At 44.8% G+C, this 27,178-nt stretch overlaps 1 protein-coding gene across 1 annotated transcript in view; it reads right to left on the bottom strand.

Moving 5' to 3' along the window:
- Positions 1 to 27,178, bottom strand: part of SIL1 (SIL1 nucleotide exchange factor) — a 299,473-nt gene that overhangs the window by 31,019 nt on the left and 241,276 nt on the right. The window lies entirely within an intron of this gene.

Genomic DNA, 27,178 nt, shown 5'->3' with positions numbered 1-27,178 from the left:
CTAGTAGTGCTCAGGGATTATTCCTGGCTCTGTACTCAGTAATCACTCCTGGTGGGTTTGGGGGACATATGGGATGCTGGGTATTAAACTTGGGTCAGCCACATGCAAAGCATGAGTCCTACCTACTGGACCTCTCCATCCCTACACTGCATACTTTAAAGTTTTACTCACATATCAATACTTAATTTCTTTTTCCCTTTTACTTTTGGGCCACCCCCAGAGGTACTCTAGAACTACTTCCAACTCATGCCACCAGTGCTTGGTACTGGGCCTGCTGCATGCAAAGCATGTACTCAGCCCACAGAGTTATTTCCCTGGCTCAGCATTTAATGTCTTTTTATTGTTAAATAACATTCCATTGTACAAATAATCCACAATGAATTTATAAAACTATCAGTTGATGTTCATTCATTTGGGCAGTTTCTGCATTTTGGTAACTGTGAATTATGTTACAATGTATATTCCTATATACATGGACATAAGTTTTCATCAGTCTTGAGGATGCACCTAGGATTGGAATTGCTAGTAATCCTATGTACCATCTAAGGAACTAACATAATACTGTTTTCTAAGGTGTCTGGATCTTGCGGTGGGGGACAATGTTGAGTGGACTTAACGCATGCATTACTGGGAAGTTCAATCCCAGGCGCCACATGAATTTGACATGAGGAGTGGCACTATTCCGACCGCTTCTCTATCCCCAGCCCAGAACTGGGACTCCCTGAATACCACTAGATATGCGCCCCCCATGAAATATAGTCTAAATCAATTTACATTCCTATATCAGTGTAGGGAAGATCTAATTTTTCTTTTTTACTTTTTTATTTAAACACTGTGGTTACAAGGTTACAGTTTTTCTCTCACTCTCTTGCTAAAACTTATATTTTGGGCCTGGAGAGATAGCACAGTGGCGTTTGCCTTGCAAGCAGCCGATCCAGTACCAAAGGTGATTGGTTTGAATCCTGGTGTCCCACATGGTCCCCTGTACCTGCCAGGAGCTATTTCTGAGCAGACAGCCAGGAGTAACCCCTGAACACCGCCAGGTGTGACCCAAAAACCAAAACCCAAAAACAAAACAAAAACAAACAAACTTATTTTTTGTCATTTTTATAAGATCATGTTAATGAAAGTTGTTATTTTATTGTTCTAATGTTTATTTCCCTGGAGGTTAAAGATGTAAAGAATCAACTTTTCATGTGCTTACTAATCATCCTTTTTCTTCTTTGGGTAGCTCTTGATTCAGATCTTCAATATATTATTCATTGAGATGTGTTTTTGTTATTGGAATGCAAAGGCTGTTTATATATTGTAAGTATAAGTCCCTAGCCAAATTTATAAGATTTGTAAGACTGTTCTCCCATTCTGTGATTTATCTCTTCACTTTATATATGAAGAAACTTTTAAACATAAAAGTTTTTTTTTACTTTGATGATGTATAAATTGACTTAAAATTAATTTTTGTGGATGCAGAGTGATAATAGAGTAATTAGGGCATTTCTCTTGCACATAGCTTACCCAGGTTCAATACCTGGCATTACATTTAGTCCCCTGAATACTGCCAGTAGTAATTCCTGAGTTTAGAGCCAGGAATAACACCTGAGCATCACTCGATGTGGTCCCAAAACAAAACAAAAACATCTTTTTGAGGGGGTAAAAGATAGTACAAAAGGGATGGTCATGTGCCTGGCATACAGAGAGCCTGTGTTACTCCCCAGCACTGCCAGGCATAGCTTGGTGGGTCCCAATAGTACTGAGGGGGAAGAGTCCCTAAATAATCCAAAAGTAAATTAAAAAATTATTTTTCTGGGACTGGAGAATGGCATGCAGGTAGGGCATTTGCCTTGCATGCAGGTCGGTGGTTTGAATCCCAGCATCCCATATGGTACCCTGAGCCTGCCAGGAGGGATTTCTGAGCATAGAGCCAGGAATAACCACTGAATGCTGTCGGGTGTGACCCAAAATAAATTTATTTTTCTGGTTAGAAGGTAAACTGTAAAGAATCAATCTATGTTGCTTAGCATACAGTAGTACCAGATACATACATATCTGAAATAAATTAAACTTTTTTTTTGGGGGGGGGGGCCATGCCCGGTGATGATCAGGGGTTACTCCTGGCTCTGTGCTCAGAAATGGCTCCTAGCTTGGGGGACCATATGGGATGCCGGGGATCGAACCACTGTCTGTCCTGGGTCAGCCATGTGCAAGGCAAACACTCTACTGCTGCACCATCACTCCGGCCCCAATACTTTTTTTTTTTCTTTTTTTTTTTGGTTTTTGGGTCACACCCAGCGGTATTCAGGGGTTACTCCTGGCTGTCTGCTCAGAAATAGCTCCTGGCAGGCAAGGGGGACCATATGGGACACCGGGATTCGAACCAACCACCTTTGGTCCTGGATCAGCTGCTTGCAAGGCAAACGCCACTGTGTTATCTCTCCGGGCCCTACTTTTTTCATTTTGAGGCCACGCACAATGGTGTTCATGGTGTACTCCTGGCTCTGTGTTCAGGGATCACTCCAGTTCTGTACTCAGAGGACAAAACAGGGTATCAGGGATCAAACTCAAGTTAGTTGTGTACAAGGCAAGCACAACATTCTTTGTATTACCTCTGTGGCCCCAATAATACATTTTGGTGGAGCAAGGAGGTTTTTTTTTTTTTTTTTTTTTTTTTTGTTTGTTTGAGGTTTTTGGGTCACACCCGGCAGCTCAGGGGTTACTCCTGGCTGTCTGCCAGAAATAGCTCCTGGCAGGCACGGGGGACCATATGGGAACCGGGATTTGAACCAACCACCTTTGGTCCTGGATCGTTTGCAAGGCAAACGCCGCTGTGCTATCTCTCCGGCCCGCAAGGAGGTTCTTATTTAAACTTATTTAGAAAGATGTGAGGAGAAAGAAAGGGAGAAGTAAAAAGGCTTCTCCAAAGTGGAGATAAGCAAAGACAAAGCAAGTGAGATACGTGTTCAAGGGAGAAAATGGGCATGAAGAGTGGTCACCAATGAATACATTTGTAAGGCAGAAGAGATGAAGGTGATTTAAGATAACATCTGGAATAATTTCTGCAGGAGACACACCATTGAGAGGGAGAGAATGTAACCTTCCATAGCATCAGGGGAAAGGAGTATTAAGGGAAGCTAGTGGCAACACCCTGAGACGTGTGTATCATCCATAATAACCCGTGTGGCTCACATACAGGCTCAGACCATTGGCCTTGCTTTCAGACACTCAAGAAAACCAAAAATAGAACAAAGGCTCAGGAATGAGCACAGCTCAGGCAGAGGCAACCCAGCACCATAGATGGACTCCCCAGAGTTCTCAGCTCAGTGTCCCATCCCTGAGATTGGTTCCTGGATGCTTTTGTTATGAGCCTTGACAGTGTGGTGGACAAGCAGAGGCTTTACTGGGGAAATGGAAATTCTCTCCTCCTGTCAGGCTGCAAAGCACAGAATATAGCTGTAGCACTGATTGTCCAAGCTAAGGGACCTCATCAGAGCTCTGCGGGGATCCTGGAACTGAGCGCTGAGGGGAGGCCCTTCACCAATGGCCAAAGAGGCTGGCGGTGTGGTATGGCAGAGTCTGAAATAGGAGAACAGTCTGGACAACCAGAGCAGAGGCGGAAACCTCACTGAGAAGTGTGTGTGTGGAACAAAGGTGGGGGAGCTTGTTGCCTGCAGCATCAGAGAAAGGTTCTCACAGACAATGCCCTCTGTGGCCTGCCTTCTGCTGGGCACCTTTTATGGTGAGAAAGGAGGGTGGGCTCAAGTAAGCTTGGGGCACATGCTCCAGTGCTAGATGGAGTTGCCTTCAGGGGGGATAAATAAATATTCATGAACAGTGTGTGAAAAGCAAGGACAGAGGATGACAAATGGTGCCAATTAGAAAGAAAAGGTGGTATCTATTTTTAAAGTGACTGAATAAATGATAAAGGATCACTGGCTAACGATATTTTGCTTGACCCTCTCCACAATGGCAGGCCCCCTCTCCTGTGCTCGGTGACAGCTGGGTGACTCCACCCCCAACATGCGTGGGACAAGGCCACCATGGCTGCCTCAAGTCCGCATCATGGCCCCCTGGGTCTTCTGAGAAGCCCTCTGGGCCTGGACCCAGCTAAGATGGACATTCCAGCAAATTGAGCCATTGAAGTGGAAGGTTCCACTGGAGAATTCAGCCACAGTGACCCCTGACAATAAAGGGGAAGGGAGGGAAGGAGAGAGAGGGAAAGAGGGAAAATGAAGAAAGGAGGGAGGGAAAGAAGGAAGGCCCAAATGATCTTCTCTAGAGCACAGAGCCCACCTTCTGATGGAAGTGTCTGATGAAGTTGCTGACAAATCTCTCAGGTTAAGTGAGGCTTTCTTTTCTTTTGGAAGAGGGGTTTACCTCCAGCAGTGCTGGGCTACCATGCAGTGCCAAACCCAGGACTCCAGCATGCAAAATTTGTGCACTTCAGCCTTTTCAGCCATCTCCCTGCTGCCAGCCCTCAAAGCAAGTTTTTTATTTACTATCGGCTCCCAAAACAAATTCTGACTCTGCTCCTGGGGAGAATCTACCTGTGATGTAAAGGCTAAGAAGTAGAAAAGAAAGGCAAAGAGTAAAGGGTAGAGAAAACTTCTGAAGTCTGGCTAGTTTTTTTCCCTCTCCCTCCCTTCCTTTTTAGTTTTGTTTTGTTTTTGGGCCATTGACGCTCAGGGGTTACTCCTGGCTATGTGCTCAGAAATCGCTCCTGGTTTGGGATTGAGCCAAGGATGAAGTGGAAGGTTTTAAAGTGACGCTGGGGGATTGAACCGTGGTCAGTCCTAGGCTAGCGCTTGCAAGGCAGACATCTTAACTCTAGCACCACCGCTCCGGTGTCTCTCCCTCCCTTCTTTCCCCTCAACATTCTCCCTCCTCTGTGTGTCATCATTCATCACCAACATTCTCCCTCCTCTGTCTGTCAGCACTCCTTATTGCCCAGCAGGGGTTCATAGCTGTCCCACGGAGGGTAGCACCTCATCTCCCAAAGCCTCCATCTCAGGGCTAAGGTGGAGATGATGCCTGTGTGTCCTTACTGAACATAATTAGAAAATGCACAGCACAGGGCTGGAAAGAAAGCATAGAGGTAAGGCATTTGCTTTGCATACAGAAGGTCAGTGGTTCGAATCCCGGTATGCCATATGGTCCCCGAAGCCTGCCAGGAGCGATTTCTGAGCAGAGAGCCAGGAGTAACCCCTGAGTGCTGCCGGGTGTGATCCAAAAAAAAACAAAAAAAAAAAAAGAAAAGAAAAAAGAAAATGGCACAACTTCTTAGCTCAGAGACTGAACTACAGCAGTCACCGTTTCACACATCCTTCGATCATTGGCCTAGATAAACATTTTGAGACTAGGAAATACATCACACATCTATTCTCTTAGAATGGATACACTGATAATGGTAGAAACTGAGTCAACACTGGTCATGTGAACTGACCTCTTGGAGTTTGTTTTGCTACCAGCCCAAGTACCACCTCTAAAAATGTAAGTCCAGCTTTGCTCCCTTCCTCCCATGGAATATTCTGGAACCTGGAGAGGTGAGTAGGGTAGGCAACATCTGCCCCTCCCACCATGAGAAAAAGGTGAGACTAAATTTGAAAACAGACAGACAAGGGCAGGATTTGCAGAGATGCCCTACAGATGCTCACATGTCACAACAACTGGCAGAGATATAAGCCTTTTTCTTCCAAGATCATCAGAGCATTTTTATGGGGATTATTTCATCTCCTTCTCTGGCCCTATGGAGCATTGTGGGACTTGTCAGGGTATCTGTGCCAACAGTGGGGCCTGGTGCACCTGGCCTCGGGGTCTTCTGTATTAGGGATAGCATCTCTACTTTGTAGTGCACCCCTTGTCCCTCAGGTATGGATCTTCGGAGATATTTAAGAGATGCTGTTTGCCAACACATATATGTGGGTGGACAGGCACAGGGAGTTTCAAAAAGGGTCCCTCTGGGATGCCTCCAAAGAAAGGCACAGGCCAAGAAGGCAGGGCAATATGGCTTCTCTTCCACCTTCCTGAAAATCTCGTGAGTCATGATGTCTGTGCTGCCATGACCCATTCCAGCCTGCTGGGCCTCCCACATCCTATCCCTCCCCACAGAGCTTTATGTTGTTTTCATCCAAGCACAGAGGGCACCATGAAAGACACTGCCCTCGGGAGAAAAGGGGCAGGAGGCTTAGCAGAAACAGAGACTGGGGCAAGGCTGGGCCCACCAGGTGTAGGTGGTAGCCCTCCTCCAGTCACCAGAAACGGGTCATCACCACCTCCAGGAGGGAACTTCTACTAGCAATCACTGATCTCGCAGGTCCCCCATATTCTCTCTGTAGTTTGGACCAAGGTGAGTAATTCTGGTCACACACACCATGCCCAGCATCAGTAAAACTGACTACAATGTTCACCTGCCCAGGGACAGAATCAAGGCTGAGAAAGACAATATGGCTTCTCTTCCACCTTCTAGAATTGGCAGGGCAAAACTCTTCACCTAATCTTTCCTTCTGGAATAGAGGTGCTGCCTGGCAAGGGTACTGGAACATTATTCCAGAAAGATGGAAAGATTTTGTGCTCAAGCACAAAACAGGTGAGGAATGGATAATTCCAGATGCCAGGTGTAACTCAATCCCAGATAAGAACAATGTCCCCCCACTTGAACGTTGGCACGGTGGTAGGACATTTGCCTTGCATATGACTGACCCAAGATGGACCGTGGTTCAATTCCCTGGTGTTCCATATGGTCCCCCAAACCAGGAACAATTTCTGAGCCTATAGCCAGGAGTAACCCCTGAACGTCACCGGGTGTGGCCCAAAAACAAACAAACCAAAAAGAACAATGCCCCCATCCCTCCCTTTCCCACCCATGCTTGAGGCCTTCTGGCTCCACAAACAGAATGGGCTCTACCCTTCCCACACTCCACAGAGCAGAAAGGAGGCTCCGCTAAGCACTATTGCTTATGAGGCCCAGCCCAGGGCACTGAGGCAGAGCTGGAAAGAACCATGGCAACATGGTATGCAGCAGACATGAGCATCACATGCTCTCAGGCACTACTTTTCACAAGAGGAAGCAAATGGTTCCGGATGCACAGAGGTGGCCTCTGTACCCTGGCCTAAGTTGGCAGTATGAAAATGGCAGGGAGAGAAGGGTTCAATTCTCAGTGGTAAGAGGATGTGGGGATGGACAGGGCTGTTTCACCTTCTCTGGTGTGGGGCTCAAGAAGCATTTCTCGGGTTCTCCAGGGTAGTGCCTTTAAGCAGGCTCATCTTAAAGAATCCCAGAGGTGAGGAATGTCATCCAGGAAGGTTTTTTTTTTTATCCCCTCTTGAAGTGTCTGACTGCACTTATTTCTATCTAGGGACCATCCCTCTGAGTCCCTCTGACCTGCCTGTTAGTAATTAGACAGAAGACAACTTCCACAGCCAGAGGAAAAGAGACTTCAAGCCACTTTTCTGCTGGCTGGCTCCCATGTAAATGAGCTGCCTGCAGCCTGACTCACAAGAGCTCAAAATGGAAAACCACTGAAAAGGGAAAAAAAAAATGAAAGGAGAAAAGCAAAGTTCAAAGGTAAGGAAATGGCTGGACTGTCAAAAGGATATAAACTTAGCATGTGACTGAGGATCTGGTTATAGGACCTAGTGCCTGTGGGGTCCAGGACAACTTCCCTAGTCTAAAGGCACACCCTTCCTCAATCTAGTCCTCTTGTTTTTCTCAGGAGGAACCTAACATCTCATTGACAGAAGTAAAACCATTCCAATGTGGAATTGAAGCGATAGCATTCGCCTTATACACAGCCGACCCGGGTTTGATCCCCGGCATCCCCGATAGTCCCCCAGCCTACCAGAAGTGATTTCTGAATGCAGAATCAGGAGTAACTCCTGAGTACCACTGGGTGTGGCCCAAACCAAAAACCAAACCAAAACAACAACAAAATCATCTCAATGTGAAATTGCAGCTTTGACCTGAGGCCAACCCACGTGCAGACTCCTGAATTCAGAGCTGGGCCCAAGCCAGCCTTGGAGTCAGGGCTCCTGCCCCATAAGAAGCTCCAAAGCTGTCAGCAGGCATGAATTGGGGAAACCTTAACCTTACTTCCTCACTGGTCAGAGAGTCAAGCCCAAGCTCTCTAGTTCACAGAAGATAATTTGCGCAAACAGGCAGGGCCCTCAGTCCCAATCTCTTTGCCCAAACTGAACAGTAGTACAGCTCTGAAATGACCCCCTCCCCAAGAACTGCTTCTCAGTGTGCTATGGGCTAGTCAGTCTTCATTCAGTCCAGTGAGTGTTTGAAGACATCCTAGAGAGCCACAGGATGAACTGGACTGCAGTCCCCCCAAGGCATGGGCTGTCTCCCTTCCTGCTTCCCAGATGGCAGGGTCCCCACCGGCAGCAGCTGTCCTCAGCGACCATTTGATCTGAACAGTAACAAAGAACAGATCCGTCTATTCACTGTGCAGAAGAGGCAGGCCTTTCAACCTATACATTATGCATCCTTGCAGGAAAAAAAAAATTAAATTAAAATTCTCTCTGGAAGTCTTCTTGCCCACGAAGAGAGAAGAGGGCTTTACACAAAGACTCACTCCTGGCCCTGCTGCTTTCGTCCCCCCTCACCTCTGGCTGATGCTCCAGGTGTGCTGGTGAGCTTCAGGGATGCAAACTAATGATAATGCACCCTCAGAACAAATCAGGAACTCTGATTGATTTAGGAGGCAACCTGCACAAATACCTGTAATCTAGTTCTAATCTTGTTTGTTTCCTTTCCAATTATCCCGCATCAATAGTTTAAAAATGGGAACCGCCTGGTGCATACATCCAATCCATTTTAATGGAGGATAAATCTGGGTTATTGTGACCCTTTCCTCTCCCAAGCTGGAGACAGCACCAGCGTCTCAAGGTGCTGATTGGGCCAAATCAGCTCTAACTCTATTCAACTCTTCAAGGATTCAATTAATCATAAAGCCAATTCCATTCTGGGCTCCATCTGTCTTGCCTCCTTCGGGGACTAATAATCACTCACTGTGTGTTTTTACACACTAGTTGAACTGAAATTAAGACTGATTTCATCATGGAGCACTGAGGAAGAAAATGCATTTCTTAGAAGGACATTTTCAGAGCCATTTTATCGTTCAATTTGGGCAAAGTTATAACAACAAACAAAAGCACTTAGGGGGAAAAAAACCCCTCAAAACTCCTGATATTGTCAAATACTTCCAGACATTCAAATCCTATGCAGCTCCTCAAGCATAATTTCTCAATGTTGGGTCATAGAACACTCTCTTCGATATAGATTATCTGTAAAGCAAGGGCACTCACAAAATATGAGGAAAAAAGTAAGACTCAATTAGGTATCTGACACTTAATTTTAAAAGTCTATAGGTCTGGAGTGTTAGTACAGTGGGTAGGCCACTTCTTGACTTGCACATGGTCAACCTGGGTTCCCTGGCACCACACAATGGATCCCCCAGCCTGCCAGGAATGATCTCTGAGCATGGAGCCAGGAGCACTGCCCGTGTCCCCTTGGCCCTAGCAAAAACAGAAAGAAAAAAAAAATCGAACAAGATATCTCTCTTATGACTGGCAATCTTTTTTTCTAACCCCCCCCCAAAACATCCTCTATGACTGGCGATCTTATTTAAAATGTAAGATTATTGTGGATCAGAGAAATAATACAGAGGATAGGGCATTTACTTGCTTTGTACACAGCCAACTTGGGTTTAATCTCCAGCATTGATATGGTTCCCTGAATACCTCCAGGAATAATCCCTAAACACAGAAACAGGAATAAATTCTGGTCACAGCCAGGTGTGGCCTCAAATAAATAAATATAAGAATAATTTTTTTAGGACTTTAGACTTTTTATTTTATACTAAAACAACACACTGCTAAGAATTTTTCAGAGCATATCCAAGAACTCTCAAGGGTCCCAGCAAAAATAGACCCAACTAGAAAAACTCCAAGACACATTGTACACAGAATTCCAAAACCCATGGCAGAATGTTGAAATTCAGAAGGAGCTTACATACAAAAGGAGTCCCAGAAGATTCACAGATCAATCAAATGGGACTTTAAACCAGCAGGAAAAATATCGTGGAACTCAATGGAGTGAAATAGTCATTGAGAATATTCTATCCAATGAAGTTATTGTTCTGATTTAAAGGGGTAATACAGAGCTTCAAGTACAAGCAACAGCTTAGACAGTTCATAGCCTTGAAGTGGGGAACTCCTGAATGGGGTCCATGGGGGCTATTCCAGAGGAAATGAGGAAGGACCAGATAATCAAGGCAGTCCTCATGGAAGAGCATAGGTGGCCCGACAGGCCTCACCAGCATGCCCCACTCCTCATTGGCCTCCATGATGCCACTGGATGACCTCATAGAGCAGGGACCTTCAGGTTTCCTTGTTCCAAGGTGTGAGGAGCCACAGGAGTTTCTGTGGCTGAAACAGAAACAGGAGTTTCTGAAACAGGAGTTTCAGTTGAAGCATGGAGCTGTCGACCACAAACATGGTGCAGCTCATTCTTCTGCTGTCATACTGCGGTTACGTTCCTCTCAGGGAACGGAAGATTGTGCCAAGTAGGACTCGCTTCCTAGTTCTCTGTTCCAGAGGGAAGAGCAGAGCACCCTGGCCTTCTCCATCCTTCCACCAGACCACCTGGAGGAGTCAGATGAGAGGCTCTCAATGGACAGCAGTGCCCAGCTCTGGCCTTGGGACAATGGTCACTCTGGGCTCAGCTGCACCTGGGCACTTCCTGGGACTCAGAGTCCTACAGTCTTCCTCTTGAGAATGAAGTCCATTCAGAGTCCCATAGCCCTTGGGGCTCATGGGCAGCCCATGTCACAACTTCTTGCTGGTGAACTCTCTGCTCCATGGTCATGTCCTGTCCTTTTTGGGTACCTCTGCTCCTGGCACAAGGTAGACATCCCACCTCCCTTCCCTGTTTCACCAGAAACTGAGACTTGAGCACCAACAATGCCAGTGAGGTCAGCTCCTGTGTGCTGAGCAGGTAGCAGGGAGAAAAAAAATTCATATGCATACAACCACATAGGAGACAGGCACATAGGCACATAGACTTCATGTGAAGACACACAGCCACCCCTGTATATACACAATCACAAACAGATGTGATTAGAGAGACATAGGAACATGTGTGTAGAAACAGACCTAGTCAGACCCAGACTGTGCATAGACATACAATCACACACACAGACACGTATTCTGGCTCCCTGGCCTTCTCCTTCCCTATCCACAGGAAATGGACATGTGCAGCCATTCTGCACCTCAGCCCATCTCCACTCTGTGCCCACTGCGGCCAGCCCAGACAGACATAGTTCATGCAGTAGTTTGCTTCTCCCCTCTTTTGAACTGCCATGCACTCCCCAAGAAAACCTGTGTGTCTTTCTCCTTGGAACACCTGAGAGTCCTTCCAGACCCATAAATCCTGGTACCCTCACACCCCAGTAAGGCCAGCCCAAGGCAGACACCATACTGCCCAGGCCCTCTCTCTCTCTGTTCCTCTCACCTTTCATTACTTGGGATTCCTTCAGCCCCATCTTACATTGCTCCTCAGCAACCATCCATGTCCCTGGGTCCAGTTGCAACCCTGAGGTAAGAGTGCCTACAGGTGTGGCCAGACCCATTGTCAGTCTGGCTGGCAGGTCCATACCAGGATGGCTACACCGGTCCTCATGGCCAGGTGGCACTGACTGCATATTTGCTGCCAGAGAATGGCCACATACCTGTTCAGAGGGAATTGGAAGATGGTCCCCCGTGCCTGCCAGGAGCTATTTCGGAGGAGATAGCCAGAAATAACCCATGAGCACCACAGGGTGTGGCCCCAAAAAACAAACAACAACAAATACCCCCCCCCAAAAAAAGCCCCACACCAAAGCCTGCCACTCTTCTTTGTCCTCCACACATGTTGGCCCCAGCATCAGCAGTGACAGTGAGAACAGCAAAGATGACAGTCATGGTGAGGACTTTGAAGACAGTGGCAGCATCAGGTAAAACTGCAGTGATGGCAGTGGCAGTAAAGGCAGCATCAGTGATGGCAATGGAAGTATTAGAGGCAGTGGCATCTAAGGTGGTAGCGTCAGCAGAGGCAGGAGTAGAGGCAGCAGGAGAGGCAGAGATTAAGGCAGTGATGGCAATGATACTAGAGGCAGCAGCCGCTTTGGCGACATCTGGTACAGTAGCAGTAGCAAGGCAGCAGCTTGGGTGATCTTGGCATGTATAGCAACATCGGTTCTCTCAGCAAGGCCAGGAGCATCGGTCTTTTTTTTTTTTTTTTTTTTTTGGTTTTTGGGCCACACCCGGCAGTGCTCAGGGACCCGTTCTCTGTTACTCCTGGCTGTCTGCTCAGAAATAGCTCCTGGCAGGCACGGGGGACCATGTGGGACACCGGGATTTGAACCAACCACCTTTGGTCCTGGATCGGCTGCTTGCAAGGCAAACACTGCTGTGCTATCTCTCCAGGCCCAAAAGCATCAGTCTTAACAGGGACAGCTTTGGTAGTCTCAGCATGTCTGCTACTATTGGTGCTCTTGGAAGGACCAGCAGCATCAGTGGTCTTGGTGGGTCAAGTGGCAGCAGGGTCAGCAATGTGGCTAGTCTCAGCATGTCCATAACCATCTATCTTCTCAGCAAGGCCAACAGCATCAGTGGTCTTGGCAGGTCAAGTGGCAGAGTGGCCTTGATGAACCCAGCAGCAAGGTTGGTCTCGGCGAACCCAGCAGTATGAGTGGCCTCATTTTCAAGTGGGTTTGTCCCAAAACCATCCAGGCCCAGACAGACTGGCTTGGCCTAGCCTCAGCACAAGCTGGATCCCCAGTCAGGGAGGAGTTAAGTCTAGGGTATAGGGAAGAATTGGGAAGGAAGAAAGTCCAGGGAGAGAACTCAGTCAAGGGAGGAGGAGTGTCTAGCTCCAGATGGAAGGAGATTGTCCTGCCCCAGCCAGCTCCAGTCCCGAGTGGGGTGTCTGGCCTTGACCGGTCATAGGAGAGGCCTGAGCTCTGCATGCCTGGTACAAGTATGAGAGGATGTGCAGCTATGAGCACAGCTTGGAAGGAAGGCCCACACCCACTGAGCCAGAAAGTTACCCCCAACTGACCCTGCTCGGTGCAGCCAGAGGGTTACTTGGCTCAGAGCTATGGCGAGGGCAGAAAGAGCATGAGCGGACACTGTCATGGATCCTGTTGAGACACTAACTGGGAAGGACCAGCCCATCGGCTCCCAGGCCCTGAGGCTGATTTAGCTCCAGCAGGAACAGAGGCAGCTAATGGCTTTGTTCAGATCACATGAGGCTAGAGACTGGTTTTTCTAGTGCCACCTAGACCTGAGGTCCACACTGCCCTGGGCATCCTTTAGCCCCTTTCTTGCACATGATGAGCCCATTAATGAGCCACATTCAGCGGCCTGATGACCCAATGGAAGAACAGACAGCAGCGGGAGGACTCGCAGATAACAGAGCAACCCAGCTCACACACACACCATGTGCATTGATGGCCAAGTCAGCCAGGGCACTGTCCAGACCCCAACATGAACTGCCCCCCTACATGCCAAGGGAGGTACTGGCTGTGTCAATGGGCCCATCGAGGTGCTAGACCAGTGTTGCCTGGGGAGATTGAGCAAGAAAAGTGGGACCCTCTGCAAGCACCCCAAAGAAGAGGCAAGAGGATGGGGCCAGAGTGGTAGGGCACTTGCCTTGCACGCGGCTAACCTAGGACAGACCTCGGTTGGATCCCCGGTGTCCCATATGGTCCCCAAAGCCAGGAGCAATTTCTGAGCACATAACCAGGAGTAACTCCTGAGCATCACTGGGTGTGGCCCCAAAACAAACAAACAAACAAACAAAATAAAACAAAAAAGAAGAGTCAGGAGGAACAGCCGGGCTGGCAGGCCCCCCACCCCAGGCCACAGGGCATGGGAGGGCAGCACACAGCAATATTCATGGAGGCACACCATCCCTCCACTGCAAACACAGGTTGGCCATGACACAGGGCCTGGTTAAGGTTGGTACCCTATTGGATTATTGGTCCCACCCAAACCAATATTAATACTCTACCCTAGGGTGTAATCTGGTGATGGATTATTCCCTACTTAGTATTTCTCTCCCATTTTAGGTGTGGCTTGGTTTTTGTCAATAAAAGCAGGGTTCAGAAGAAGGCAGGCGCTCATTCTTCAGTCTTCTTCCACTAAGCTGTGTTCCTTCTTAGGAGCAGAAAGGTTGTGTGGTGGGATTCTTTGCTTGAGTGCTGGATTTCCTGAACCTGTTCTTGTACTAATTTTTACTCTGTGGATTATTTCCTGCATCAACATTTGCTTCCAATCCCGGGTCTCACCAGATCCTCGTTTTGGAGCAAGGTGCTCCAATTAGAGATGTTGGCCCCCTACCCCCCCAAAAAAGAGATGTTGTCCAAACTTGAACCTAAAACTGTAAAAGGGAATATGACAGGGACTCTGCTGCGGACTGTGAGATGTTCATTTCGTTGCTTCTCAGGTGGATTCACGCCATTCTGGGCGATTAGGCTTACAACTCTTTCGTTCAATTTGATGTCATTTGCTTGTGCTTTGTTTGAAGGACCTTGGCTTCTCCTCATGCAAATTATATTAGTGGTGGCTTTCCTTGTTTTTCATTTTGTATGTATCTTGAGAATCAAAAGATTCGGGCTGAGTTCTCTAATCTCATGTTAAAATATGATGAGGCACGGGCTGATTATTCTAATCTTGTCTTGAAAGTTTCTGAAGCGCTTTCAAATAGTTCTAAAAGGTCTATGTTCGATCCAAGGGATCCCATATGGTCCCTGAGCCAGGATCTATTTCTGAGTGCATAGCCAGGAGTAACCCCTCAACACCCCACACAGACTGCCACAATGCCCTATGCCATTTCTCACAACTCTTCATGCCTAGTCCTGAAGAATAATTCTTATGATCATTTATTTTTTCTTTTTCTTTTTTTTTTTTTTGGTTTTTGGGCCACACCCGGCAGTGTTCAGGGGTTACTCCTGGCTCTATGCTCAGAAATCGCTCCCGGCAGGCTCAGGGGACCATATGGGATGTTGGGATTCGAACCATCCTTCTGCATGCAAGGCAAATACCCTACCTTCATGTTATCTCTCTGGCCCTGATCATTTCCTTTTTAATTACAAAGCTGTTAGTAACAAACTTTTGGGGATCCAGTGTTCCAGTTCCAAACCCACTACAGTGTCAGCAAACCTTCCTCTCTCCTACCACATCTCTTCAGCAATTCATTTTTAAATTTAATCAGTGAGGTTTGGGCTACAAGTTTATAACAATACTGACTATTATGGTTTGATGTACCACCAAAAAGTCCAAGATTCTTGACCAGTGTCTTATGTTTTCACCAGTCCACTGCTTCATTCCACTCTTCCCACACCGCCCCCCAATTCTCTCCTTCCTTGAGAGATTAGAGGAAGAATCCTTGAAATGCCTCCTTTCTCAATTGCAACCTTGGGTTGCAATTGATACCTTCCATTCTAATGTCTAACTACTTCTAAGTACCACAGAGAAAAAAGAATATATACCTGTGGGCAGAAAGGGATGAAGGCATCAAATCTTTTTATAAACTTAGGGTATCTGATATCTTAAGCAGGTTGTGAGGACCCTGACTTGTCTTCTGAAAATGACCCTCCGAAAGGACTGCAGTGGAGGCCCTGCACACACTGCACCTGGGGTCCTCTTACCCACTACACCACAGCATTCTCCACTCATATCTCTCAGCTCTGTTGTGTCTGTGCATGTCTGAGTGTGTGCGCACGCATGCACATGTGTTTAACAGCTAATCACTTGGTCAGGAAGCATCCCCAATTTGTCAGCAGGCTACGGAAGGGAAAGGAAAATAGCCAAGCTTTCATTTTTAATTGTACTTATTGCATAGGTGGGGCTCCTAAGGAGTGTCAACCTTTGCACACCTAGGACCACACCTTTGCCTGGTTGTTTCAAATCAGTTCCAAAGAGTTTCAGGCATTCAATGTTCCAACTCCAAACCTACCATAGGTGTCCCTCCATCTTCCCTCCCCACACCTCTTCAGCAAATCCATTTTTTTTTTTTTTTTTTGGTTTTTGGGCCACACCCGGCGGTGCTCAGGGGTTATTCCTGGCTGTCTGCTCAGAAATAGCTCCTGGCAGGCACGGGGGACCATATGGGACACCAGGATTTGAACCAACCACCTTTGGTCCTGGATCGGCTGCTTGCAAGGCAAACACCGCTGTGCTATATCTCCGGGCCCAGCAAATTCATTTTTAAATGAAGGTACTTATTATAGTTTGGGTTACAAATTTACAACAGCGCTAACTCTAATGTGAAGGGGGAAAGAGTATCCTTAACTTGTTTTAAACTAAATTCTGAGCCACACAAACTCTGAGTCAGAACTAATGATATAGCCATTCCAAACATCATCAAAAATGTTCTGCAAGTTATACTGGCTTCTTCTTAGGCACAGCCAAATACATTCTTCATTTAATAATACATTTTGCCTAGTTGTAAGTCTAATTAACTGAAGCACTGTCGTTTTTAAACATGGGTCAATGCACGCATCTTCTCAAAAGCTTCCACCTGAGTCATCCCATGCTAATTAAAAACGAAAGTCATTTCCTAAGAAGTTCTTTTAAGTAACAAAATGTAATAATATCCAAGGTGCATCATTATTTTTTTTGGTTTTTGGGCCACACCCGGCATTGGTCAGGGGTTACTCCTGGCTGTCTACTCAAAATAGCTCCTGGCAGGCACGGGGGACCATTGGGACACCGGGATTCGAACCAACCACCTTTGGTCCTGGATGGCTGCTTGCAGGCAAACGCCGCTATGCTATCTCTCCGGGCCCCAAGGTGCATCATTAAGTGAAAAATATCAAATTACAGAATCAAGTTTATGTAGTATCCTAACTTTCATGTGAAAACAGAAGAACACATCATGGGCATGTTTGCTTGAATACACCTAATGTTCCAGAAGAAACTATCAGCAGTGGTTTCTTGAGAAATAGACATTAGGCAGTCCAAGAACAAGGTGGGAGAAAGTAACTTTGGCATGTCCTTTTGCACTCTTTGAAATCTGAACCATTCTTAAACTTTATTTAAATTTATTTAGATTCTTAAAATTTATTTAAGTCCTTAGAGAGACTAAGCTGAGAATTAGTCAAAATACTGTGGAGAAACCTGAGTATGTTCCATGGGGAAAATAAGACTCTTACCCATCTCTCAGCCATGTAGTTTCTTGAACGTTCAGGTACAGACCTCATGAACACAGGGCCAAGATTAGCCACTGCAAGAGAGAGAGGCAGAGAAGCAGGCCTCATGTGATCACTATAAATATCTGAAGATGGGCTAGAGCAGCAAAGGCAGAAAGGAAGGAGGGCTGGCTGGATAGTTTCGTGTCACACATGCACTGCCTCATGAGACCATGAGAATTATATGCTCTAGTAGCTTCCTCACCTTTGCAGAAAGGATAACTGCAGCCACTTAAGACAAAGTCCATTGTACCTTACAGGGCTGGAGAGTCAACTTCATTTGAATCTTGCTGGAACACTTTGTTCTGGATCTTAGGAGCTCTCTGAGTAGGCAGGAAATGGTACTTGAAGGCCCTGACTTCTGACTCATTTCATCTGGTTGCCAGCTGGCTCAGTGGCCTTGAAGGAACTCTTCAAGAGAGATACTTCATGAGAGAACTGAGGATCATTTGTTCAACAAATGATCACTGTCCATGGTGCTCTAACCAGCCCCAGGAGCTGGTGTAAAGTGACACAGGTGGTCATGACAGCTCACCTGTTCTGCCCCACTTTTTGTGGCTTTACTATTCTCTGCATGGCCTTTGATTCTCTTTGAATTTTGGTGTCCATCCCAATGTGGGCACACACCCAAAAGAATTTTTTTTCTTGAGGCTGGAGTGATAGCACAGCAGTAGGGTGTTTGTTTGCCTTGCATACTACAGACTTAGAACTGACACGGGTTCCATCCCAGGCATCCCCTATGGTCCCCCCTGCCTGCCAGGAATGATTTCTGAGTGTAGAGCCAGTAATAAACCCCAAGCATCCAAAAACAAAAAAACGTTTTTTTTTCTCAAGTCAACAAAGCTGTCAAAAGACACTCAAAGTGATGGAACCAAAGGAAATACCAAGAGCAAAGACCCCCAGAACACTCCTAAATACCCAGTCTAATGGAGAAAGCCAATTGGGCAGCCTTGTCCCAACAATCTACCTTGACTACCAAGCAGACTATGGGAAGTACTCCAGGGCATTAAGACTGTTGGTTTGTACTTTATGAAAAGTCTATGAAAATATAAACTTTCTGTCTGGCTATGAAAAAGAACCTACCCACCCCCTTAAGTGATTTGACTCTACTAGCAAAGATAACAAAAACATAAAATTTAACATTACAACATACCAAATTTAAAATATTTTTATAAGGCAAAGAAACTTGGGCTAAAGTAAGTGAAAGAAAATATTCAACACTGTGTATCAAATAAAGTGCTAATATTCCAAGATATATAAAACACTCACAAAGCTCAATAACCAAAAATCCCATAACAATGTCAAAAATTGGGGAGAGGAGCTAAAGAGACACTTTGTTGAAAGCTGGTAGGCACATGATCAAGTTCATCACCACACTTTATCAGATAATTGCAAATCAAAAGGAGAATGAGTTTTCATCTCACACCAGTGAGAATGGCATATATTAAAAAATACTGGAAACCACCAGTGTGGGCAAGAGTGTGCTAAAAAAAAAATCCCTTATTAACTATTAGTGGGATGTTGCCTGGTTCAGCCTTTAAGAAAAACAATATGGAGTCATTTAAAAAACTAAGAATTGAACCTCTATGTGACCTAGTAATTCTACTTCTTCGTATCCCCACAAAAAATACCCCACCAAAACATTCATTTGAAAGTATACACACTTATGTTCATTGCAGCACTCAGTACAATAGCCAAGATATGGGAACAATCCAGAAATCCAACAGATATCTGTGTAAACTGGAACACACACACACACAATGGGATACTATGCAATTGTAAGAAAAAGTGAAATCTTGCAGTTTGCTGCAATATGGATGAAACAAAGTTTTTCATGTTAAGTAAGTCAGAGAGAGAAGGACTAATACTGTATTATTTTATTAATCTGGGGTACAGAGAAAAACAATATAAGAGATTCTACTGTACAATGACAAACCCTTGATTTGGAAATATAAAACTGGGATGACTTAGCAGCAGAAGGCCGGAGGAAGAAGAAAGAAGTGGATAAAGGGTACCAGAGGGATAGTGACAGAGGGTCTTGGGTACTTTGGTGGTGGCGTGGCACAGTAACTGTGGACATCAAAATCACAAACATAAAGAGTTGGTTGGGAGGAGACACTGGTAGAGGGTGTGGTGTTGGAACACTGCATACATAAACCCTACCTTTAATAATATTATAAATTACAGTGTACTAAAAAAATTAAGCCATAAATATGAACACTACTGTAATCATGTAACCTAAACTATAACAAAAATAATTTTAAAGAAAAAAAAATGAAAAGGCATCATTTTCTGGATGCTCTGTAAGGGGATGGCTCCTGAACAGTCTCAAGTAGCCTGCCCTTGGCAGCCAAACAGAAGAGGAAGCCTTGGAGACAGGCCTCGTTCTGGCATGCTGGCCAGATGTTCTGTATGAGGCCGGGCACTAGAGCCCAGCTATAATCCTTTCCCGGCAAGCCTGGCTGAAGTGGCCATGGGACCAAAGCAAACTGATTAAATGCAGTATAAAAAGCTAAGAGAAAATGAGATGGAAATAAATTAGCTTTAAACTTCAAGGTTGTGTATGAAAATGAAACACAGCGGGGGTTGGGAGGCAGCCTGGGAAGTCAGGCTTAGAGGTTTCCCAGAAACAAAGAGATTATGGATCATCCAATATGAGAAAATCCACAGGACAGCCTTTTGTCCAGTGTGGTTCCATAGGTTCTTGGTATATATTCAAGATAATGGGATATTGTCAAATCCTGAAAAAGCCCCTAAAAAAGCCCCCCCAGCCCTCCATATCCCTCCAAAGCCTGGCAGTTATCAAGAGGGAGATGTTGGCATTCCCCACTCTTTCACTGCCTGGATGGCCTGTTTCTCTAAGTGATATTCTTCTAAGAGCAGAGGAAAGGCTGGAAGGGAAACTGGTAACTGCTGAGAGAGGAGAGAGGGAGCAGAAGGCTCCCTGTAACCCAGGGATTTTTAACTCCAGAGAGAATCCACTCTGAAGGAGTTTGACTGTTCTGAAAATGAACCAAAACTGCAGGGTTTGCAGCAGCCAGCCTCTTTCTGCAAAGATTGGTCAAGGCTGTTTTCAAGGATGTGTCACTGTCAACAAGCAGAAGCCTGAGGGTATGAATTTCTTAATGAGGCCTGAACCCACAGGAGCCCATAGGTCAGCTCAGCAAACCACTTCAGTAAAGCACTGTGAGAACTCAGACCAGAAAACTTGCAGCTTTTTTTTCCATCTCTTTTTCTACAATTTCAAAATATGAAAGTCAAGAGCTTATTTGACTTAGGGGGGGAGAAAAAAAAAGAAAGACTAGATTCCCCATCCTGCCCCTTAACTCTTCAAACTAAAGAGCAGACTTGAGCTTTGACAATGATGTTTAAGACAAGCAACCTGCCCCTGCCATTATTCCCCACACATGCATTTTCTTGGGCAAGTGTTCTTTTCTAAAAAGCTTCTAGAAACCATAGATTCATATAGCGAAGTGGCAGACTACAAAATTAACACACAAAAGTCAATGGTTTTCTTATACACTAGTAATGATCGAGAAAAAATGGACATGCTCCACATCAGCCTGACATCAACGAAAGAAATGCACAGAATCCAGAGTCTTTAAATATAAAAGTCTGATACCAACTATAGCTAAAGTGTGAAAAAGTTTCACCGGGACCTTGAGAATGACTAGAGTTGGATAGATTGGTATGCCTGGAACCCAGAGTCTGTCTTATGCCAATAAACTTCTGGGCGGAGGCCTTTTTGTAATCAGGTCAAGGATTTTTTTTCCATTTTCTCCATTTTTCTGGACCTATGCAAACATTGGCGATTGCCACTATCACACCTTTACTATATTTTTTTACTCTTATCCTTTAAGGAAAAAAAATACAACTTACTGAACTTAAAAACAAATTACTGTAGTAGAATGCCTGTCTCGAATACAGGCAGGGGATGGGAAGGGGGTAGGGGGTAATGTTGCACTGGTGAAGGGGGGTGTTCTGGTTATGACTGTAACCCAAATATGATCATGTTACTTAAATAAAAAATATATTTAATAAAAAAAAGAAAACAATCCCATTCACATTAGTGCCCCACAAACTCAAATATCTTGGGGTCAACTTAACAAAAGAGGTGAAGGACCTATACAAAGAAAACTACAAAACCCTGCTTCAAGAAATAAGAGAGGACAAAAGGAAATGAAGACACATACCCCCTGCTCTTGTATTGGCAGGATTAATATCATTAAAATAGCAATATTCCCCAAAGCATTGTATAGATTTAATGCAATCCCTCTAAAGAAACCCATGACATTCTTCAAAGAAGTGGATCAAACACTCCTGAAATTCATTTGGAACAATAAAAATCCACGAATAGCTAAAGCAATCCTTGAGAAAATGAATATGAGAGGCATTACTTTTCCCAATTTCAAACTGTATTACAAAGCAATGTTTATCAAAACAGCATGGTATTGGAATAAAGACAGATCCTCAGATCAGTGGAATAGACTTGAATATTCAGAGAATATTCCTCAGACATACAATCAACTACTCTTTGATAAAGGGGCAAGAAATCCAAAATGGAGCAAGGAAAGCCTCTTCAACAAGTGGTGTTGGTACAATTGGTTAGCCACTTGCAAAAAAGTGAACTCAGACCCACATCTAACACCATGCACAAAGATCAAATGCAACTGGATTAAAAACCTTGATATCAGGCCTAAAACCATAAGGTATATAGAACAACATGTAGGTAAAACACTATATGACATTGAGACTAAAGGCATCTTCAAGAAGTAAACAGCACTCTCCAAACAAGTGGAAGCAGAGATAAACAGATGGGACTATATTAAGTTGAGAAGCTCCTGCACTTCAAAGGAAATAGTGCCTAAGATACAAAAGCCACCCACAGAATGGGAGAAACTATTCACCCAATACCCATCAGACAAGGGGCTATTCTCCAAAATATACAAGGTGCTGACAGAACTTAATAAGAACATATGGGGCCGGCGAGGTGGTGCTAGAGGTAAGGTGTGTCTGCCTTACAAGTGCTAGCCAAGGAAGGACAGCAGTTCGATCCCCCGGCATCCCATATGGTCCCCCCAAGCCAGAGGCAATTTCTGAGTGCTTAGCCAGGAGTAACCCCTGAGCATCAAACGGGTGTGGCCTGAAAAACCAAAAAAAAAAAAAAAGAACATATAACCCCATCAAAAAATGGGGAGAAGAAATGAACTGACACTTCCTCAAAGAAGAAATACAAATGGCCAAAAGACACATGAAAAAATGCTCCACATCACTAATCATCAGGGAGATGCAAATCAAAACTACAATGAGGTACCACACCACAGAGACTGGCACACATCACAAAGAACAAGAACAATCAGTGCTAGTGGGGATATGGAGAGAAAGGAACTCTTATTCACTTCTGGTGGGAATGCTGTCTAATCCAGCCTTCATGGAAAATAATAAGGAGATTCCTCTAAAAACTGAAAATTGAACTCCCATATGATCCAGCTAGTCTACTCCTAGGGATATACCTTATGAACACAAAAATACAATTAAAAATCCCTTACTCACACCTATATTCATTGCAGCACTATTTACAATAGCCAGACTCTAAAAACAACCAAGATGCCCTTCAACAGATGAATGGCTAAAGAAACAGTGGTACATATACACAATGGAATACAATGCAGTTGTCAGGAGAGATGAAGTCATGAAATTTTCCTATATGTGGATGTACATGGAATCTATTATGTTAATTGAAATAAGTCAGAGGGAGAGAGATAGACACAGAATAGTTTCACTCATCTATGGGTTTTAAGAAAAATTAGGGCCCGGAGAGATAGCACAGCAGCGTTTGCCTTGCAAGCAGCCAATCCAGAACCTAAGGTGGTTGGTTCAAATCCCGGTGTCCCATATGGTCCCCTGTGCCTGTCAGGAGCTATTTCTGAGCAAAAGCCAGGAGTAACCCCTGAGCACCGCCGGGTGTGGCCCAAAAACAACAACAACAAAAAAAGAAAAATTAAAGACATTACTGTAATAAGGACCAGAGACAATAGAGTTAAGAGCTGGAAGGGCCTGAAGGACTGGCTCACACTTTGAAGCTCACTACATAGAGTGGTGAATGCTATTAGGAAAATAACTACACTAATAGCTAGCATGACATTGTTAAAGAATGAGAGAAGTAGAATGCCTGTCTCAAATACAGGCAGGAGTGGGGAAGAGGGGTTTTAGTGGTGGGAATGTTGGGAATATTTATAACTGAACCCAACTACAAACATGCTTAGAATCATGGTACTTAAATATTTATATTTAAAAAAAAGCGCAGGGCCGGGAAGGTGGCGCTAGAGGTAAGGTGTCTGCCTTGCAAGGGCTAGCGTAGGATGGACCACGGTTCGATCCCCTGGCATCCCATATGGTCCCCCCAAGCCAGGAGTGATTTCTGAGCACATAGCCAGGAGTAACCCCTGAGTGTCAAATGGGTGTGGCCCAAAAAAACAAAAACAAACAAAAAAACAAATAAAAAATCACAATTTCAGCACCCTATTAGAAATGTTGCTCAGATTAAACAAAAATTTGTTTGTTTTTGTTTGTTTAATTACAGCCTTACCCCAGTGGCTCCATTTCCAGGGCCAGCCTTTTTCTTATAAAAACTTGGATCCTGGTCCAAGTTAGTTGAGTTCTCTCCAGGAAACCAATGCCCTACAGTCCTACCATCTTTTACAAAGAAAGAAGTCATTGCTAATTTCTCAGATAATTTTCGGATTGCAAACAATAAAAAAAGGGTGGGGGGTTGCTAACTATTCCAAAGCAAAGAGAATGGAGAAAAAAAACTAAGCTTAAAGCTAGCCAGCTTGGGGCTGGAGAGATAGCATGGAGGTAGGCACATTTGCCTTGCATACAGAAGGACAGTGGTTTGAATCCTGGCATCCCATATGATCCCCTGAGCCTGCCAGGAGTGATTTCTGAGCATAGAGCCAGGAGAAACCCCCAAGCACTGCTGGGTGTGACCCAAAAATAAAAACAAAAACAAAACGAAAAAGCTAGCCAGCTGTGTGATAATTTGTTAGTGGTCCCTCGTGGTCTTTTCTCCCACTCTTTCACAATAGAGAATATTTGCAGAGGAAATAAAGTATGAAGACTACATTTTTTGCCAATAAAATACAAGCGGACACATCATTTTACAGTCTTTAAAAATGCTCCTTAAAAAGACTTATAAGTGTCATCTGCCTCCTGTTCTCTGTCCCTTCTTTCAATATGCTGTCTGGAGAGCAGCTCAGACCATCTGGAAGGAGGAAGAAAGGGTTACTCCATAGGGACGGTACTAGCAGATGAGAAGAAGAAATGCAAGACCCCTGTGTCCACCTAGTGCAGAGCTGCCATACCAAACTCAGGCTGCTGACCTGAACATGATAGTTTAGTAAGACAGTAATAAATATTTACCTGATATGTGCCATTTCTGTCACCTGCAGCCAAGTCATAGTGTTGAGGTCAAAACTACACATATTCTTGTGTTAGCACTTTCCCCAAGGCTGAAAGTCTGACTTGCAGTAAAGCAAAGGTGACAGGATGCATGTGATCAAACTATATAACACTGTCAATGAGCATACATGAGACCCATCATGCATGTTTGTAATTTCTACACACACACACACACACACACACACACACACACACACACACACACGCCACCATAAGCCCCAATACTAAATCAAGGAGCCCGTAGACTTCTTACAACCTCTCACACACCCTAGCCCTCTGCCCTGTCTTCTAACATTAAGGGATATCCTTATACATTGTATGTTAATATTAAACTAGGTCTGGTCACAGTTAGATGGGAAAAAGCAGGCATCAATAATGTTTGCTCCAAATATACTCAAGATTGTCTTCTAGAGACAAATGTTATCCAATTATATATCAAAGACTTTGGGGTCAGAGTATAGATAAGTATAGAAGGTAGGGTGCAGGGCCTGGAGAGATAGCACAGCGGTGTTTGCCTTGCAAGCAGCCAATTCAGGACCAAAAGTGGTTGGTTTGAATCCCGGCATCTTATATGGTCCCCATGTCTGCCAGGAGCTATTTCTGAGCAGACAGCCAGGAGTAACCCCTGAGAAACGCCGGGTGTGGCCCAAAAACAAAAACAAAAACAAAAAAAAGAAGGTAGGGTGCTTGTCTTATTCAAAGCCAGCCCAAGTTCAATCCCTAGCATCCCATATGGTCCCCCAAGCACGGATCAGGAGCAATTCCTGAATGTATAGCCAGTAGTAATCCCTGAGCATTATCAGGTGTGCCCCCAAGACTTCGTTTTCTTCAAGTTTGGTTTTGGAGCTGTACCCAGCAGTACTCAAGCACTCATACAACCTAGTACTAGGGTTGCTCCCAGCAGTGATGAGGCAACATGTGGTGTCAGGGACAAATCCAGGGATTCTTCATGCAAATCATATACTCCAACCAAGCTATCTTGCTGGTCCCTATTATCTCAATGCTTTTCAATAAAAAGACCACAAAGCCCCAGTGACTTAAACCAGCTGAATGGTCATGTGACTGAAACCTTCTCTCCATCCTCCACCCCACTATTCACCTTTTATTTTCTCAGTGAAGCAAAATAGTTTTTATAGAAAGAAATTTAGAGAGATGTCTGTGAGTGTGTGTGTGTGTGTGTGTGTAAAAGGAGAAATACAAATAAAGGTATGTTCAAGAGAAAACACAGGTTTCTAAGAGGAGAAATGCAGAGGAGGAAAAGAAATACATGTTCATGGGGCTGGAGAGATTGCACAGTGGGTAGGATGTTTCTTTTGCATGTGGCTGACCTGTGTTCTATTCCCAGCATCTCCAAGCCTGCTAGGAATGATATCTGAGCACAGACCAGGAGTAATGCTGCCAGTTGTGCCCAAAAAAGAAAAACATATTCAAGAAAGAAAACAGGCCCCCACTATCCACTTTATCTTTTGGGGGCACATCTAACAGTGCTCAGGGATTACTCTTGGCTCTATGCTCAGGAATCACTCCTGGAAATGCTCAAAGTACCACATGAAATACTGGGGATCAAAAACAAAATCAAAATTGCAAGGCAAGGGGGCCGGAGAGATAGCATGGAGGTAAGGCATTTGCCTTTCATGCACAAGGTCTGTTCAAATCCCGGCATCCCATATGGTCCCCCGTGCCTGCCAGGAGTGATTTTTGAGCATGGAGCCAGAAGTAACCCCTGAGCACTGCTGGGTGTGACCCCCCCCCCAAATTGCAAGGCAAGTGCCCTACCTGCTATACTATCCCCCTAGTCCTATCCACCTTTTAATTCTGACCTACAGTCCTGTCAGCCCTAGCCCAACCTGAAAGTAAGATGCACAGAAAGGACAAATCCACTGCCATCCCAGGTTCCTAGCACCTGAGAAAACTTATTTTTCTCATATTAACTTAGTCTCTTGAGTACTGATTTTCATGCAGCAAGCAACACTGAATCAGGCAAAAGCACCTGTTTTGCTGAAAATGTTCCCTAACTGGCCTTAAAGAAGCAAAATGCCAAGCTATGAGCCTTCTATGCAGATAATGATGTGGCAAAGACCAGAAGGCAGACTCCTGACAGCAAGAGACTGAAATACAGACTAAGGTAGCTTGCACATCATCTTGATAGTGAGCAAAAACTCACTGAATTCTCCTAACGACCACAGGAGTTTAGAGATGTTTCCCTAGTTAAGCTTAGATTAGAACTCAGCTACTGCAGTTATGACCTGACTGAGCCAGACCTGAATTTCTTAGCTAGAAGAACTGTTAAAATAAATTAAATCTGCCCAGCAACATTTGTGGTGCATCATTACAAAGTAATTATTAACTAATATTATGACCAATAAAATTCATTACAGATACTTAAAGATGGTTTGCTAAGTAAATACCATTTACGATTTCAGCAGACTAACCTTCACAGCTTCTTTTCAACACTTCTTACCACTCACACTTACAATTCCTGTCAC

The sequence above is a fragment of the Suncus etruscus genome, chromosome 14 (assembly GCF_024139225.1).
Source record: "Suncus etruscus isolate mSunEtr1 chromosome 14, mSunEtr1.pri.cur, whole genome shotgun sequence".
In the NCBI taxonomy this organism is placed as follows: Eukaryota; Metazoa; Chordata; class Mammalia; order Eulipotyphla; family Soricidae; genus Suncus; species Suncus etruscus.
This window is presented reverse-complemented; position numbering and strand designations above follow the sequence as displayed.